The sequence below is a fragment of the Rhinopithecus bieti genome, unplaced genomic scaffold (assembly GCF_001698545.2).
Source record: "Rhinopithecus bieti isolate Rb0 unplaced genomic scaffold, ASM169854v2 scaffold_51907, whole genome shotgun sequence".
Classification (NCBI taxonomy): Eukaryota; Metazoa; Chordata; class Mammalia; order Primates; family Cercopithecidae; genus Rhinopithecus; species Rhinopithecus bieti.
Window position 1 is genome coordinate 915,249 of NW_016820817.1, and position 12,478 is coordinate 927,726.

The window sequence follows — 12,478 nt, forward strand, 5'->3', positions numbered from 1 at the left end:
CCTCCCAGGGTCAAGCAATTCTTCTGCCTCAGTCTCCTGAGTAGCTGGTATTACAGGCAGGAGCCACCACGCCTGGCTATATTTTTGTTATATTTTTAGTAGAGATGGGGTTTCACCATGTTGGCCTGGCTGGTCTGGAACTCTTGACCTAATCCACCTGTCTTGGCCTCCCAAAGTGCTGGGATTACAGGCATGAGCCACCGTACCAGGCCTATTTTTACACTTTTAAAAGCGTTAAATAGTTTCTTTATATGGACTATATCTATCACTATTTACCATGTTAGAAATTAAAACTGAGAAAAGTATAAATTTTTAATTAGTTTGTTTTAAAATAACTATACAAACCTCATTACATGTTCTATAGCTAGGATCCAGTCAGGAGACAGTTATTGTGTTAGTTATCTAAAGAGCGATATTTTAATATAAAGAAGTGTTAGCTGGTAGCTGGGCACGGTGGTTCACGCTTATAATCTCAGCACTTTGGGAGGCCAAGGTGGGCGGATCGCTTGAGGTCAGGAATTCAAGACCAGCCTACCCAACATGGCAAAACCCTATCTCTACTAAAAATACAAAAATTAGCCAGGCATGGTGGTGCATACCCGTAATCCCAGCTACTCTGGAGGTTGAAACACGAGAATTGGTTGAACCCGGGAGGTGGAGGTTGCAGTGAGCTGAGATCATGCCACTACACTCAAGCCTGGGCAACAGAGTGAGACTTTGTATTTAACAAGAAAAAAAAAAAAAAGATTAGCTAGTAGATGGCAATTAACTCTAAATAGAGTAGAAGAGGAGGCCGAGGCATCAAGAAGTGGCAGGTGCAAAAAGGCACATACTCCCTCCAGAGGGAGAGTGGACAGTAAGTAAAACCAAGGACTGGCAGAGGGCCATTCCCCAGAGCCGAGGATTAGACCTCTTGAAAAGAGCCTGGAATACTAGCCGGCTGACTGTAGAAATTTGCCAGACATAATGGCCCACTGCAGGTCTATAAAGCCATTGAAGATAGAGAAAGCTGGCTGGAGGGAGTAAGTGGAGTTCATGTGCACTAAATAATAAATAATAATGGAGTACCAGAATCCAGAAGCCAAGTAGCTACCTACTGCTCTAGCTCTATGAAACACTTCAGTGACTTCTGCTGACACAGCTTCACATTTCACCAGTGGGCAAATAAATGTTTTCAGGACAGGGTCTAGGCTCCGCTATTACAAAGGACAGCAAAGGAAGGTGGCTTTATAGCTGAGAGACAAGAAATTGATAACTAGCACACACATTACCAATATTTTATAACATTTCACAAAAAGTATGTTTAATTTTTGTTTGTTTGTTTGTTTGTTTCAGACAGAGTCTCGCAGTGTCACCCAGGCTGAAGTGCAATGGCACAATCTCAGTTCACTGCAACCTCCACCTCCTGGGTTCACCTGATTCTCCTGCCTCAGCCTCCCGAGTAGCCGGGATTACAAGCACACACCACCATACCCGGCTAATTTTTTGTATTTTTAGTAGAGATGGGGTTTCACTATGCTGGCCAGACTGGTCTTGAACTCCTGACTTCGTGACCCGCCCACCTCGGCCTCCCAAAGTGCTGGGATTACAGGCGTGAGCCACCATGCTCAGCCTTGTTTTTTTTTTTTTTCTGACAGGCTCTGTCACCTAGGCTGGAATGCAGTGATGCAATCACAGCTCACTGCAGCCTCTAACTCCTGGGCTGAAGTGATTCTCCTTCCTCAGCCTCTCAAGTAGCTGGGACTACAGGTGTGTGCCACCACGCCTGACTAATTTTTTTTTTGTTTTTTTGTATTTTTTGTAGAGATGGGATTGCACCATGTTGCCCAGGGTGGTCTCGAACGATTGAACTGAAGTAATCCTCTCGCCTCTGCCTCTCAAAGTGTTGAGATTACTGGTGTGAGCCACCACAACCAGCCTTATAAATATTTTTAATTAAAAATAACTATAATTAAAAAAAACAGTGAAAGAGTGACATTGTTGCAGATATCTTTAATGTCTGGCTTGGTAGAAGACAGCTGGATTGTGCATCTTGATTCTGCATTTACTCTGTTGCAATATTTTATTTTGGTTCAAGTATTTGAAGAGAATGTGGCCTCACACAGATAAGGTAGTTAGAAAAAGGAGGGGTATTTTAACAGCCTTTTCAGATCGTTGTGGATGATATTCTTCCTTATGTTATACCAAAGCTTGACAAGTGGCAGTTTCTTCAAGGTGAATTCCAGTGTAGAAATTGAAATCCTATCTATTAACTTTTCATACTTTTTCACATTGGAGTCCATTGATTACATTAGACCTCTGATTGGATCTTTTACTCATACATGGTTTTATTGTGCATGTCTTCGGAAAATATCGATTCACTGAGTTATTCAGATCTTCCAAAGGTTGACATATTTCATTATACAATACCAAAAATTTATTTTTCTCAATAATACCATCGGTCTCATCAGCTTTTTGTCTTGGGAAGCTGTCAGTCTCACAGTTGTATACAGAAGTCTCCCAAAATTCTAATTTTTGCTTAAAATCTTGAACCTTGTCATTGGCAATAAATGCCGTCAGTTGTTTTCTTAACAGTGAGTTTCATTATTTTCATTTTTGAGTCAATATTTGCCACATAACCAAGTATGAGCAAAAATAGTTTGTTGGTTGTTCTTTCAAGTAAGAAACAGCGGTTCATGAAAAAGTGGTTAGTTCAGCTGGCAATTCCCACAATCACACAAGGGCCTTTCCTCATATCAATCATCTTATTGTGGTAAAGAGTAGAACTGTTTTGTGTGTGCTCCCCACTATATTGCACAGAATATTTAAAAGATATAATTTTTTACTGCTTCATCGAGAACATTTTAAAGTAAAAGTGCCTCTTTTTAAACTGTGAGTAGTTGGCAGTAAGTAATACAATTACTACTATACACGTACAATATGCAGTACTACTGGAAAGTTTGGTGTCTGCATTAGGTTTCTGCAGAGAGAAAGAACCAATAGCATATAGATAGCTGGACAGGTAGATAGATAGATTGATCAAAGATAGATAAGAAGGGATTTATTAGGGGAATTGGCTCACACAACTATGAGAAGTCCCATGATAGCCACCCGCAAGCTGGCCTCAGAATGGGTTAACTCTCCATCTAAGGTTGAAGGCCTGAGAACCTGGGGATGCTGCTGCTGCAAGTCCCAGAGTCCAAAGACCCGATAACTGGGAATTCAGATGTCCAAGGCAGGAGCAGAAGAGTGTCCCAGTTCCAGATGAGAGTGAATTCACCTTTCCTCTGCCTTTTTATTCTATCTGATTTGCAGCCCGTTGAATGGTGTCCACCCACATTGGTGAGAGCAGATCTTCTTTACTCAATCCACTGATTCAAATGCTAATCTCTTTCCAGAAACAGCTCACAGACACACCCATAAAAAATGGTGTATCAGCTATTTTGGCTTCCCTTCACCCAGCCAAACTGACATCTAAAATTAACCATTGCTGGGTGCGGTGGCTCAAGCCTATAATCCCAGCAGTTTGGGAGGCCTAGGTGGGTGGATCACTTGAGCCCAGGAGTTCAAGACCAGTCTGGGCAACATAATGAAACCCCGTCTCTACAAAAAATTTTTTAAAAATTAGCTGTGTTTGGTGGCACGCACCTGTAGTCACAGCTGTTGTTGAAGGTGGATGTGGGTGGGGGCAGTAGGTGGGTGGAGGTGCTGAGGCAGGAGGATTGCTTGAGCCTAGGATGTCAAGGCTACAGTGAGTCGTGATTACAACAAAGCAAGACTTTGTCTCAAAATAATAATAATAATGGGCTGGGCATGGTGGCTCATGCCTGTAATTCCAGCACTTTGGGAGGCTGATGTGGGCAGATCACCTGAGGTCAGGAGTTCGAGACCAGTCTGACCAACATGGAGAAACCCCATTTCTACTAAAAATACAAAATTAGCCGGGCGTGGTGGCACATGTCTGTAATCCCAGCTACTCGAGAGGCTAAGGCAGAGAATCACATGAACACAGGAGGCGGAGGTTGCGGTGAGCTGAGATCATGCCATTGCACTCCAGTCTGGGTGACAGAGCAAGACTCTGTCTCAAAAACATAAAATAAAATAAATAATAATAATAATGAAACTAACCATCACAGTGTCACTACCTTGATGTTCTAAAGCTCCAGCAATATAAACCACTATTACCTTTATACCATCAGTAGAAGTATAATACCACATAGTGTTTTTTCCACATAGTGAAAAAAGCTAACATCTTAGTATTATATGAAAATAATTAAGACCCTCATGTACTTCATGAAATGGACTCAGATACCTGGGGGTAGACAGACCACATTTTGATAACCTCTACAGTAAAGAAAACTGCTTTACTTTGCTTTGTTTTTTGAGACAAGGTCTCACTCTATGGACCAGGCTGGGTGGCTTAGTGCAGCCTGGAACTCTTGGGCTCAAGCCATCTTCTGACTTCAGCCTTTAGAGTAGCTGGAACTAGAGGCATGAGCTACCACACCCAGCCTGCTTTACTTTCTTTAAGGCAATGTTTCACAAATTTCACCAACCAGGAACATTTGATTAAATGACATTGCACAAGGAGTTTTAGGAAGATAAGCTTTGGGAAACTGCTGAGGCTGCTCCTTTGCCAAATAGCATACATTTTCCCACAAAAGCCAGTTGTTTTTTGTTTGTTTTTTGAGACAGAGTCTCACGCTGTTACCCAGGCTGGAGTGCAGTGGCATGATCTCAGCACACTGCAACCTCCATCTCCTGGATTCAAGTGAGTCGCCTACCTCAGCCTCCCAGGTAGCTGGAATTACAGGTGTGTGCCAACACGCCCAGTTAATCTTTGTATTTTAATAGAGATGGGGTCTCGCCATGTTGGCCAGGCTGGTCTCGAACCCCTGACCTCAGATGATCTGCCTGCCTTGGCCTCCCAAAGTGCTGGGATTATAAGCGTGAGCCACTGCACCTGGCCAAAAAGCCAGTTCTTAATAAGGATAACCTTTTTTTTTTTTTGAAACAGAGTTTCACTCTTGTCACCCAGGCTGGAGTGCAATGGCGTGTTCTCGGCTAACTGCAACCTCCGACCCCCAGGTTCAAGCGATTCTCTTGCCTCAGCCTCCCGAGTAGCTGGGATCACAGGCACACCCCACCAAGCCCAGCTAATGTTTGTATTTTTAATAGAGATGGGGTTTCGTCATGTTGGCCAGGCTGGTCTCAAACTCCTGACCTCAGGTGAGCCGCCCGCCTCAGTCTCCCAAAGTGCTGGGATTACAGGCATGAGTCACTGGGCTGCACACATTTACTGTCAAAAAGAATAATCCGTCCCCACTCCCTTCTTTTTCTTCAGGGAGTGAATAATACTCCCTGCCTAACACTTTAATCAAGTTAAAGCTTGCTTTTTTAGTAATCATACACTGAGGCCACAGATTGTAAGGTTACAGATCCGAGCGTGAGATGCTCACAATCTAACAGGAGACACAAAGATGATAGGATTACTAGACAATGTGATACAGGTTACAATAAAAAGATCAGGCCTCTAACCGAGCCTGAGAATAGGCACCTTGGAGGAAAATTATTGTGGTGAGTCATGAGACATTTCCACAGTCGGCTTCATAAAAAGAAGAGGAAAAAAAAGTCTTTTCAGGGTCAGGCATGGTAGCTCACTCCTGTAATCCCAGTACTTTGGGAGGCCAAGGCAGGAGAATCACTTGAGTCCAGGAGCTAGAGACGAGCCTGGGCAACATAGTGAAAACTTGTCTCTACAGAAAATAAACAAAATTAGCTGGGCATGTGGTGCGCACCTGTAGTCCTATTTGAGAGGCTGAAGTGGGAGGATTGCTTGAGCCCAGGAGGTTGAGGCTGCAGTATTGTGTGATCATGCCACTGCAGTCCAACATGGGTGACATAGTGAGACCCTGTCTCAAAAAAAAAAAAGAAAGAAAGAAAGAGAAAAGTCTTTTCAACAAGAGAAGCATGTGTGTGTGTTACACAAGTAAGTCATGATGCCTGCCCCATCCACTGTCCCTTGCAAGAGAACTGTTTTAGTGACACAAAAAACATCCCCAGCTGGGACCACTTGACCCTATACTGCTCTCACTGCTGTCTGGACAAACAACAGGATGCCCAAGGACAGCCAATCCTTTGACTGGCCACAGTGACCCTGATACAAAAAATATCAGCCAGTCTAAGCACATTTACTCTTTGCAGAATTGGAACTGGAGACTTTGGAAAGAGGAGGAAAGTTAACTATGAAAGGTTGGCTGGGTTTTGTGGCTCACACCTGTAATCTCAGCACTTTGGGAGGCCAAGGTGGGCGGATCACCTGAGGTCAAGAGTTCCAGACCAGCCTGTCCAACAAGGTGAAACCCTGTCTCTACTAAAAATACAAAAAAATCAGCTGACTTGGTGGCGGCAGCCTGTAATCCTGGCTACTCTGGAGCCCGAGGCAGGAGAATCACTTGAACCTGGGAGGCAAATGTTGCAGTGAGCCAAGATGGTGCCACCGCACTCCAGACTGGGCAACACAGTGAGATTCTGTCTCAAAAAAAAAAAACTGAAACTACATGATCAAAATTTAAATAGAAGCTAAAGAGACTATAATGCACATGTACATGTTAGAAAGTTATAAAAAGAAGCAGCTATGAGTTGGCATAGGAAATAAGTTAAAGAAATAAAATGAGGCTGACAAAGTCAGATATTGTAAAGAGAGAAGAACAGAACAGATGTGTAGAAAGGAACTAATCCTGCTATTGCTTCAATAATACAGTTAAGATACAAAAGCTCTTGATGCTTACATTCCTAGGGTTGCTAGGTTGCCAGTTCCTAGCAGGCAAAACAATGCCACAGTTCCCAGTTTTGTATTTCTTCACAAGAACCTTTATTTCCTTGTGTCCTTGAGGTCACTTGAGTTAACTTTTGTTTCTTTAAACCAAAAGATCTCAACTGAAATAGGCATAGAGAAAACATGATGCAGCAAAATGCAAGTACCATGCCTGAATTAGATGGCCTTGAATTGTCCCTGAATTCCTAGTGCAGCGAGGCCAACCTCACATGCCTGATCGCTCACCTGTTTTATGTATTTCATAGAAAGGATTGTATTTCACCAACTAAATGTTATTTGGGGAACTTTTTTTTTGTTCAATAGAAAATGTGCTACTTTATTAAAATACTGAGTTTATTTCATATGCATAATTTTGTCTCCCCACCATTTCCATGTCTGACCCCCACTACTAGTATGTCCTATCATAATATTCCATACATACTTAAAACCAAGTAAAGGCTGGAGTTCCATCTTTAAAAACTAGGCCGGGTACGTGGCTCACGCTTATAATCCCAACACTTTGGGAGGCCGAGGCAGGTGGATCACGAGGTCAGGAGTTCAAGACCAGCCTTGCCAACATGGTGTAACCCTGTCTCTACTAAAAATACAAAAATTAGCTGGGCGTAGTGGTGGGTGCCTATAATCCCAGCTATTCAGGAGGCTGAGGCAGGAAAATAGTTTGAACCGGAGAGGCAGAGGTTGAGTGAGCCAAGATGGCGCCATTGCACTCCAGCCTGGGCGACTGGGCGAGACTCCGTCTCAAAAAACAAACAAACCAACAGCAACAACAAAAATTAAACAGGCATTTTGGACAACACATTCTTGGCAATGGAACCTGGACAACATTTATTAACGCAGTAGGGAAAGTTCTCATTCTGCATAATAAAAGGACAGCCAAATATCAACTGTTAACAAAAGTGAAGTAAGATGGAAAACTTACAAGAAAACTGTTTAAACTATTTTCTTAAAGAGGCTTCCTCCACTGCCAGAGATCTTGAATAGCCTCCTGGTCAGTCTTCTGGAAGCAATTCTTTACATAATTGATAAACTTGGCTTCGACTTTGGAAAGAGAACCACCTTTTCTATACCTGCATTTTGCTTTAATGTCTTTTACAGAACTAGGTTTTCTGGTGTTTTAGGAGGGTTTTTTTTTTCCTGTTTTGAAAGCTTCTTGTCTTTTGATCTTAGTGTTGATGGTTTTTGAGTCTTTGCCATTCTGATTTGAATTTTGTGCATTCTTGGCAGAAGTCTTTGCCATTCTGTTTTGAATTTTGTGCATTCTTGGCAGAAGTATCTCACATATATTTATTCACTGGTACTTTTTCCTCAGTTTCCTCATCATCAAAATCCTCTTCCGCCTCCTCCTCTTCTCCTTCTCCTTCTCCTTCTCCTTCTCCTTCTCCTTCCTTCCTTCCTTCCTTCCTTCCTTCCTTCCTTCCTTCCTTCCTTCCTTCCTTCCTTCCTTCTTCCTTCTTCTTCTTTCATATACTATGATGAATAAAAGTGGCAAAGGCAGGCATCCTTTATTTCATAGGAAAAGCTTTTAGTTTTTCACCATTGAGTATGATGTTAGTTTTGGGCTTAACAAAATGCACTGTATCATGTTGAGGAAGTTCCCTTCTCTCTTTAAATTGCTGTTTTTGTTGTTGTTGTTGTTTGTTTGTTTGTTTTAAGTCACAATTGATCCTCCAAAGTCTTTTCCTATCTGGTGGCTTAATGCAGATAGACACAGAAATCTCGTGAGTGTTTGAAAATGCCAGAGCCGGGAACGATGGCTCATGCCTGTAATCCCAGCACTTTGGGAGGCCGAGGCGGGGAGATCACGAGGTCAGGAGATTGAGACCATCTTGGTTAACACGGTGAAACCCCGTCTCTACTAAACATACAAAAAATTAGCCAGGGCTGGGCGCGGTGGCTCATGCCTATAATGCCAGCACTTTGGCAGGCCAACGCGGGCGGATCACGACGTCAGGAAATCGAGACGATCCTGGCTAACGCGGTGAAATCCCGTCTCTACTAAAAATACAAAAAATTCTCCGGGCGTAGTGGCCGGCGCCTGTTGTCTTGGGAGACTTCGGAGGCTGAGGCAGGAGAATGGCGTGAACCCGAGAGGTGGAGCTTGCAGTGAGCCGAGATTGCGCCACTGCACTCCAGCCTGGGCAACAGCGAGAGACTCTGTCTGAAAGAAGGAAAAAAAAAATTAGCCCGGCGTGGTGGCCGGTGCCTGTAGTACCAGCTACTCAGGACGCTGAGGCAGGAGAATTGCTTGAACTCGGGAGGCAGAGGTTGCAGTGAGCTGAGATTGCACCATTGCACTTCAGCCTGGGCAACAGAGCGAGGCTCCATTTCAAAAAAAAAAAAAAAAAAAGAAAATGGCAGAGCCACAAAATGGAAGGAGAGCATTTCCTAGATTTTGGCTTAGAGGAGTTCTATCAGCAATAGGATTTGATATTGAGAAATAAGCTTCTATTATGTAGGTTCATCTATTATAGTAGCTAGCATTACCTTAATACATAGGCAAAAGGGTAATTTCCCAAATAAATAAAACGCGCTTACAAAGAAAGGGATTAAAAAAAAAAAAAGAAAAAAAGAAGCTCTTACAAATCAATAAGGAAAAAGACCAAAAACTCACAGGAAAATTAAACAAATGAGATCAATCACTAACAGAAGGAGAATTCAAAGGCTTTCACACAAACATAAAGATGCTCAACATCACCTATACAGTAAGAAAAATGAAAAGCACAACTATATTGGGATTTTTTAATTTTTATTTTTGAGACAGATGTCTCATTCTGTCACCCAGGTTGTAGTATAATAATGAGATCTTGGCTCACTGCAGTCTTTATCTCTTGGGCTCAAATGATCCTCCCACCTCAGCCTCCAAAGTAGGTGCTATGTGTCTGAATGCCTCCTGTGATACTGTCAAATATTTGGTCTTCATCTCCTTTTCTGGAGTACAACTCCTAAAATCTCTGGAATCTCCACAGTGATATCTTTTTGTATGCTAGTGATTAACTGATGGCTAGCAGCTCTTAGGCAGCTTCAGGATGGGAGCTGGTCACCAGAAAGACCTAGGAAGGATTAGAAGATTGGGACTTTCTGACCTACCACATGACCTCCAGGAAGGGGAGGGGGCTGAAGATTAAATTGATCACCATGACCAACCGTTTAATCAATCATGCCTATGTAATAAAGCCTCCATAAAACCCCAAAATAATAGGGTTTGGAAAGCTTCTGGGTAGCTGAACACATGGAGGTTCCTAGATGGTACACGTCCCTTCCCCCAGACCTCATCCTATGTGTCTCTCTCTTTTTTTATTTTTTTGAGATGGAGTCTCGCTGTGTTACCTGGGAAAGGGAGTGCAATCAATGGCACGATCTCGGCTCACTGCCAGGTTCAAGCGATTCTTCTGTCTCAGCCTCCCAAGTACCTGAGATTACAGGTGCCCACCATCACACCCAGCTAATTTTTGTATTTTTAGTAGAGACATGGTGTCACCATGTAGGTCAGGCTGGTCTTGAACTCCTGACCTCAGGTAATCCACCTGCCTCAGCCTCAGCCTCTCAAAGTGTTGGGAGTACAGGAGTGAGCCCCTGCACCTGGCCTTTTTTTTTTTGGAGACAGTTTTGCTCTGTCACCCAGGCTGGAGTGCAGTGGTGTGATCTCAGCTTACTGCAGCCTCGGCCTCCTGGTTTCAAGTGATTCTTGTGCCTCAGCATCCTGAGTAGCTGGGATTACAAGTCTGTGCCACCACACCCAGTTAATTTTTTGCATTTTCAGTAGAGACGGGGGTTTCCCTATGTTGCCCAGGCTGGTCACGAACTTCTGACTTCAAGTGATCTGCCTGCCTCAGCCTCTGGAAGTGCTGGGATTACATGCTGTGAGTCGCTGCACCCAGCCCTCATCTTACGTATCTCTTCATCTGGTTCTTTATCCTTTAAAATATACTTAAATATACTTAAAATACACTTAGTAAGAAATCGGTAAATGTAAGGAAGCATTTCCCTGAGTTCTGTGAGCCACTCTACCAAATTAATGGAACCCAAAGAGAGGGCTGCAGGAACCACAACTGATGGGTTGGTCAGAAGTTATGGAGGCCTGGACTTGCAACTGGTATCTGAACGGGGTGAGGCGGCAGTCTTGGGGATTGAGGCCTCAACCTGTGGGATCTGATATTGTTTCTAGGTAGATAGTGTAGGAATGGAATTGGAGGACGCCTAACTGATGTTTGCTGCAGAATTGATTGCTTGATTGCTTGGTGATGAGAAAATTCCCGCATATTTGGGGATCACAAGGAGTCTTTTGTATTAACTGTTGTTGTGTTGTTGTGTGAGATAGTTTGCAAATTTCTGTAGCCTTACATATCTGGGAGCCGGATTGCTAGCTAAAAGGCACATACCCCTTTGACTTTGCTAGGTATCACTCACATGCTGCCCAAAGCAGTTGTCCTAGTCTACAATTCTAACAGCAATAGATAAGAGTTCTTTTGGCTCCACATGCTCACAAACACTTTCTACAGTCATTTTAATTTTTGTCAATCTGATGGCTGTAAAATAGTATCTCACCCTAGGTATAAATATACATTTCCTTTATTAGTCCGGTAGAATATCATTTAATATTTAATAGGATCCTCATAAGAGAAAATCATTTAGGTTTTTTCTTCTCCTCTCTTGGCCTCCAAACATGCTGGGATTACAGGTGTGAGCCACTGCACCTGGCCTTACCTATGCATTTAAAAGGATATTTGTTAGATCTTATCCAGCATTTCTATACCTGTAGTGAAAGCTTTTTCTATCTACTTAACCATAATCTAATGCTGGAAAGATGAGTTGTTAAGGTAATTCCTAAAACCGAGTATTTGTGATGATCTCACCTTGGGGATATTAGAGAGAAAAAACATAAAGTACTTGAATGTTGGGGATTTTCTCTCAGTAAAATGAGTAAAAGTAACATTTTAAATGGGAATAATGTTTGAACTGTTAGAGGTGAAATGTTTACAGGCATGATTCATTTTTCTGTTGTACAGCGTATTCTTTTCAATCAACAGCTCTTTATATAATTCCAGATACACATCTTTTATCATTTATATGTGTTACAAACATCTCCTATTTGTAGCCTGTCTTTTCACTTGCTTTATGGTCTCTTTTGATGTAGAAAATTTACATTAATTTTAGGTAGTTAAATTATCAATCTTTTCTTTGACACTTTTCATCTTGTTTAGACAATCTATCCTTACCTCCAGGATCTTAAAGATATTTTTCTATATTGTCTTCTAAAGTTTTAAAGTTTTATTTTTTATATTTAGGTCTTTAATCCACCTGAAATTGACTTTTAAAAATAGTATTAAGTACAAGTTAAATTTTTTTTTTTTTTTTTTGAGACGGAGTCTGGCTCTGTCGCCCATGCTGGAGTGCAGCGGCTTGATCTCAGCACATGGCAAGCTCCGTCTCCAGGGTTCACGCCATTCTCCTGCCTCAGCCTCCCGAGTAGCTGGGACTACAGGCGCCCACCACCACACCTGGCTAATTTTTTGTATTTTTAGTAGAGACGGGATTTCACCATGTTAGCCAGGATGGTCTCAATCTCCTGACCTCGTGATCCGCCCACCTTGGCCTGCCAAAGTGCTGGGATTACAGGTGTGAGCCACCGTGCCTGGCCCTTTCCTTTTTTTTTTTTTTTTT